Source organism: Lepidochelys kempii, chromosome 21, assembly GCF_965140285.1.
Source record: "Lepidochelys kempii isolate rLepKem1 chromosome 21, rLepKem1.hap1, whole genome shotgun sequence".
Lineage (NCBI taxonomy): Eukaryota > Metazoa > Chordata > Testudines > Cheloniidae > Lepidochelys > Lepidochelys kempii.
Window position 1 is genome coordinate 6,280,077 of NC_136400.1, and position 6,082 is coordinate 6,286,158.

Consider the following 6,082-nt stretch of genomic DNA (forward strand, 5'->3'; position numbering starts at 1 on the left):
CACATCCCCCCCACCCCCATACACACACAAACTCACTCTCCTGCTGGTAATAGCTCATCTAAACTGACCATTCTCCAGGTTTAAATCCAAGTTAAACCAGAACATCTGGGGGGGGGGGTAGGAAAAAACAAGAGGAAACAGGCTACCTTGCATAATGACTTAGCCACTCCCAGTCTCTATTTAAGCCTAAATTAATAGTATCCAATTTGCAAATGAATTCCAATTCAGCAGTTTCTCGCTGGAGTCTGGATTTGAAGTTTTTTTGTTTTAAGATAGCGACCTTCATGTCTGTGATTGCGTGACCAGAGAGATTGAAGTGTTCTCCGACTGGTTTATGAATGTTATAATTCTTGACATCTGATTTGTGTCCATTTATTCTTTTACGTAGAGACTGTCCAGTTTGACCAATGTACATGGCAGAGGGGCATTGCTGGCACATGATGGCATAGATCACATTGGTGGATGTGCAGGTGAACGAGCCTCTGATAGTGTGGCTGATGTTATTAGGCCCTGTGATGGTGTCCCCTGAATAGATATGTGGGCACAATTGGCAACGGGCTTTGTTGCAAGGATAAGTTCCTGGGTTAGTGGTTCTGTTGTGTGGTATGTGGTTGTTGGTGAGTATTTGCTTCAGGTTGCGGGGCTGTCTGTAGGCAAGGACTGGCCTGTCTCCCAAGACTTGTGAGAGTGTTGGGTCATCCTTTAGGATAGGTTGTAGATCCTTAATAATGCGTTGGAGGGGTTTTAGTTGGGGGCTGAAGGTGACGGCTAGTGGCGTTCTGTTATTTTCTTTGTTAGGCCTGTCCTGTAGTAGGTAACTTCTGGGAACTCTTCTGGCTCTATCAATCTGTTTCTTTACTTCTGCAGGTGGGTATTGTAGTTGTAAGAAAGCTTGACAGAGGACACAGGATCTTCAAACAAAGTCCTTGAAACAAATTAAGAACCGCTTTCACCTGGATCTTCTTTTAAGCCAGTTCCATTACCTAACCAGTTCTGAGTTTGCTGCTCCCAAACTGGAGGAATTCTTGCTAGATCTTCAAAAGAAGATCTCTGTAGTTACAATTCCACCTATTCACCAATAAATGGGGGCAGAGATTTCCTCCCCCTCTGGAGCTTCTCTTCAGTTGGAGTTCTGGGTAAATCGCTCATACAAATACAGCAGCTCTCTGGTTGTCCTGCTCCCTATTCGCCAACAGATGGGAGTATAATGCTTCTTACCCTCTCCAGCTTCAGGCCACAGGGTTTACACAGACTTCAAATTATCCTTGCTTATTGATTTCCCGCTTACTCCCTGCATTCCGTGTGCACTCAGCATTCCTATGAGCTTCTCTGGTGTATATCGTTATGAAACTGATCCCTTAGTTTCCTGGGCACTGGACCTTTACATTTCTAAGCATGCTGCTTGCCTGCAGGAACCCAGCTGTTTGCTTCTCAGAGCTGCTGCAGCCTGTTACAGCCAAGAGACCTACATGCCGTGCTCTCTGCTGAGGCCTTTACTTAGTGTTCTTTCTTGTTGCTTTTTTTCCTCCCTCTAAAACAAAAGCCACTTTAAGCTGAGAGCCAGATCCCCTGCTGGTGTAAATCAGCCTAGTACCATTGAAGTTAACGGAATTATCCCAAATTTCCACCAACAGAGGATCTGGTCCCAGAAGCCTATGGCTGTTCTTGGATTCCAGAAAAACATAAGGGATCTGCTTCTGTGTGACACAAAGGCTGCTTGGCATCACTCTGTCAGCGTGAAGAGGCTTTAAAGTGAGCATGAATTTACACACCCCGCAAGACCCTTTCCTCTGCCTGAACAGTACTCGTATTACCACCCCCATACATTCCAAGAGCACGAGTCCGCTCCCCCAAAATCACGAGATGTTTTTAAAGGATGGAACCTTTTTCTTTACTTTCTGGTTTCGGCACCTTTAGGTCGCACTTGGTTCACATTTTCAAGCATTCCTCCACAACCACGAGGGCTAGACATTTACTTTTTAAAACGAAAGCGTGGCCTAGCAGCGACAAGAGCGCTGGTTGGGCATTCAAGAGACTGGGGGTCTAAGTTTGGACCTTAGACTAGTTTGGCTGGGTGACCATGGGCAAGTCGCTTCCTGTCCCTGTGCCCCAGCTTCCCCATCTGTAAAATGAGGACAACGAATGATATTAATGTCCTTTATAAAGCACTTTGAGATTTACTGATGAAAAGTGCTAGGTATTAATACGAGTCTCATAAAACACCAGGGTTCCAGCAGCTGGGGCTTTAAGAAAATCACTAAAAATTGTGAGATTTGTGATAAAAATCACAAGAGTTGGCAAAACTGAAGACCAAGCCTTTTGGGTGCTAAAGCAATAAGGATCACTCTAGTGAGTACACAGCCATGGCTCCTTTACAGTCGTTAGCTCAGATAGGATGGTTATATGATTTGAGTGGGGAATAAATGGCAAGTGCAGATGGATCTTGAACAAAACATCTCCTTTCATATAAAGCAATAGGATGGAGGAGCAGAGCTCCTATATGCACGTAGCTGTGCAGATGCTTCTAAAAGCCACTGATTTCAGAAGTCTCTCACGTGCTTTATCTGTTTCTAATCTGACTTGACAGAAAAAAGACCTGAGTGGCTTTGAATCAAAATCCAATTCATATTGCTGCTGTAGACAGCATCATGGCCAGTTCTCACTGCGTTCCTAGCTAATGGTACAGCTCCCATGGACTTGAACAGGACCAGGAGGAGGACTTGGGAAATCACTACAAAATCAACCCGCTGGTTTGTGCAGCAGGTAAACTAATATAAGCTGCTTGCTGGCAGCCTTGCTCAGTCCCTGGAGAGCACAGAGACGCTGCTGCAGATACAAGTTCCCTTTGATGAAGCGTGTCTTGATTATTAATGTACTTCTGCAAAACCAATTGGCCGAACAACCACTATGGGCAGGAAATTAGAGAGAGGCTTAACCTGGGAGGCTCAGTTCCTCCAGCCCCACCTAACATGGCAGTGTTCTGGCTTAGGCCCATAAGCAATAGGCCTGATCCTGTGAGGTGCTAAGTACCCTTGACTCCTATTCAAGTTAACAGGAGTTGCGGGTGCTTGGCACTTTGTAGGAGAGGTGTAGCCCCACAGGAGCAAGACTGATGTTACCAGGTTGGAACTGCTTTCGTTACTCGGCATCATCCCTGTGCAGCACAAGGCCTCTGCACTACTTTAAACTTATTGCGAGAGCTTAAGTGGCACTTAAAGCATGCATAGACCTTGCAACTTGAATTTCATATATTGAAATTGAATATAACGCACAGGGAAATCGATTACACACAGAAACCAACAGCCTGATTCTCCACTGCCTTGTACCTGCTGTTGTCACGTTGCTTTGCACTGGTATAAGTGACTACACAAACTATAGGGGAATGGTCATTCAGACCCCAAGCGTTTGCCATATCAGATCAAATCATAGGTCCAGCAAATCCCTCACCCTGTGTCTGGCAGGGGTCAACTCCTTACCGAATAGGGCACCAAAGCCAGGCGTCTGCAGGGAAGCCGAGTGATAGGATTCTGTGTGTTGTGCCCACGGACTGTCAAGCGTGTTATTAAATCCTGGCTCTGACATTACACCTGACATTTCAGAATCAGGGCCCCACTGCTCAGAAAGGTAATTGCCAGGCAGTCTGGGATCCAAGCTGCAGGCTGGAAATTGCTGTGGACGTTGAGGTGGTATTTTGGGACAGGATTAGGAAAGGCTCACAGAAAATGTAGGCGGAATTTCATTTTCATGGAGTGAGAAGGCCAGAACATTATTGCAAGACAAATAGTACAGGACTGAACCTTAAACCCTTCCATTCTCATACTGTATCTTGAAATTTAAAGTTTATTTTAGATAAAACCCTCTTCCCCAAGGCAAATATTAGATACTGGGATATGGAGCTTTCCACCTTTAGCTCCAATCTGGCCCCATCTCAAGGGGAAAGGATGGCTCAGGAGGATCCAGGAATTGGACACAAGGAGGTTTCTTTCCCCTCCCTTGAAAGCAACAGCTCTTAGCAACTGTCATTATTACAGTAAGATATTTCCTACAGTTCCCAGCTGAGATGAAAGCTCCATTATCTAGGCACTGTACAGACACATAGTAGGAGACAGTCCCTGCCCCAGCCAAAGGTGCGGAACTTCACAAGGCACAGAGAAGACTATATGACTTATTCAAGGTCACACAGAGTCTGGGACAGAGCCAGGAATTGAACCTAGATGTCCCAAGTCACAGTCCATGGCCTTAACCACTCGACCCCAGCCAGGACACTGGACTAGATGGCCCAATGACCTACTCTGGGCTGGCAACTCCTATGGTTCCATGAGACGTTAGGCCCTTGCAGGTTTAACCCACTCTGACTGCTGTTTGCCAGCTGTGCTGATTAATTATGACACAAGGTGGGGACTGGTGCCTCTGATACCAGCAACCTGTGCTCCGGCAATTATTATTCCTGATGGAGCCCTGGGACTCTGAAGTGACTCTAATCAGCGTTCGAGCCAGGATGGAAGCTTATACTGTGCATTAAAAAAATCCCTTCTGTTCCGGGATGGGCATGCGGCACCCATGACTTGTGGCAGGCAGTGTAGGAGCCGGGACCTTTTGGCTCAGTGACCGAAAAGCATCCCACCGGCTGTAATTGCATTCGGCAACTGACCACCAGGTGCGAAGGCAGCTAAGCAGGTGGCTGCTTGGTAATGAAAGAATCAGATGAAGACAGTGCTTTTTAGGCTTTGTGTCCTTCTAACCCAGGAATCTCTTAGTGCCCACTAGCAAGGGGCACAGAGCAGGTCCTCATGGTTTCAGCAATCTCCTGCGTGTGGGATGTACATTCTTGTCCACCACAGACTGTCATGTGAGGTCTGAAATAAAAGAGTGAGCCATGCACCCTGGCGACTCTGAGGTCTGTGCCTAGGGACTGGTCACAAGCAAAAGTGAAGAAAGAGGTTTCCTACTAGACAAGAAACGTTTATGCAGCTCAGGGATGGGGGAAACTTTTTTCAATCGGGGGCGGGGGGCCACTGACCCACAGTAAAAATCAGTTGCAGGCCACGCACAGCCCCACGCCGAGGGAGGAGGCCTTGAGGCTCAGGGCTTCCCCCTGCAGCAGGGTGAACCAATGCTCGCAGCTCCAGCCCCGTGATGGGGCATGTGGAGTCTCGGAGCTTCCCCTAGACTCCAGGGTGGGGCCAGAAATGAGGAGTTCAGGGTGTGGGAGGGGGCTCTGGGCTGGGGCCAAGGGGTTTGGAGTGCAGGAGCAGGCTTAGGGCTGGGGCAGAGAGTTGGGGTGCGGGAGGAGGTTTGGGGTGCAGGCTCTGGGAAGGAGTTTGGGTATAGGAGGGGGCTCAGGGCTGGGGCACGGGTTGGGGTGCAGGAGGGGGTTGTGACCTGGGGAAGGGAGTTCAGGGTGCGGGCTCTGGTCAGCCAGTGCTTACCTCTGGTGGCTCCTGGTTGTCAGTGCAGTGGGGCTAAGGCAGGCTCCCTGCCTGCCCTGGCTCCGCACGGCTCCCAGAAGCAGCTGCCATGTCCGTCGCCTAGGCGGAGGGGTCAGGGAGCTCTGCGTGGTGCACGCTGCCTACTCCTGCAGGTGCTGCCCCCGCAGCTCCCATTGGCTGCTGTCCCCGGCCAATGGGAGCTGCGGAGCAGGTGCTGGGGGCAGCGCACGGTGCTTCCCTGATCATCTCTGCTCCTAGGGGCCACAGGGATATGTCAGTCTCTTCCAGGAGCTGCGTGGAGCCGACCAGACTTTTAACTGCTTGTCAACCCCAGCTTTCCCCCACAGTGAGGCAAGCCGGTGCTCGCGACTCCAGCCCTGCAGAGGTCAGGAGGGAGGCCTGAGGCTTCCAGCCTGCATTGCAGAGACTTGCCATGGGCTGGATGAAATGAAGCAGCGGGCCAGATCCGGCCCGTGGGCCGTAGGTTCCCCACCCCTGATCTAGCTTGTTGTTTACATGCAAATTACGTATTGTATAGTTCACAAGGGTTCTCTTCTCACCAGTCTGAACTGACTGTTAATGAAGGATCGGAAAAACTTAACAGCAAGAACCAAATAAGGGAGTTGGGGGTGAAAGGAGAACCTTCTCAAGAT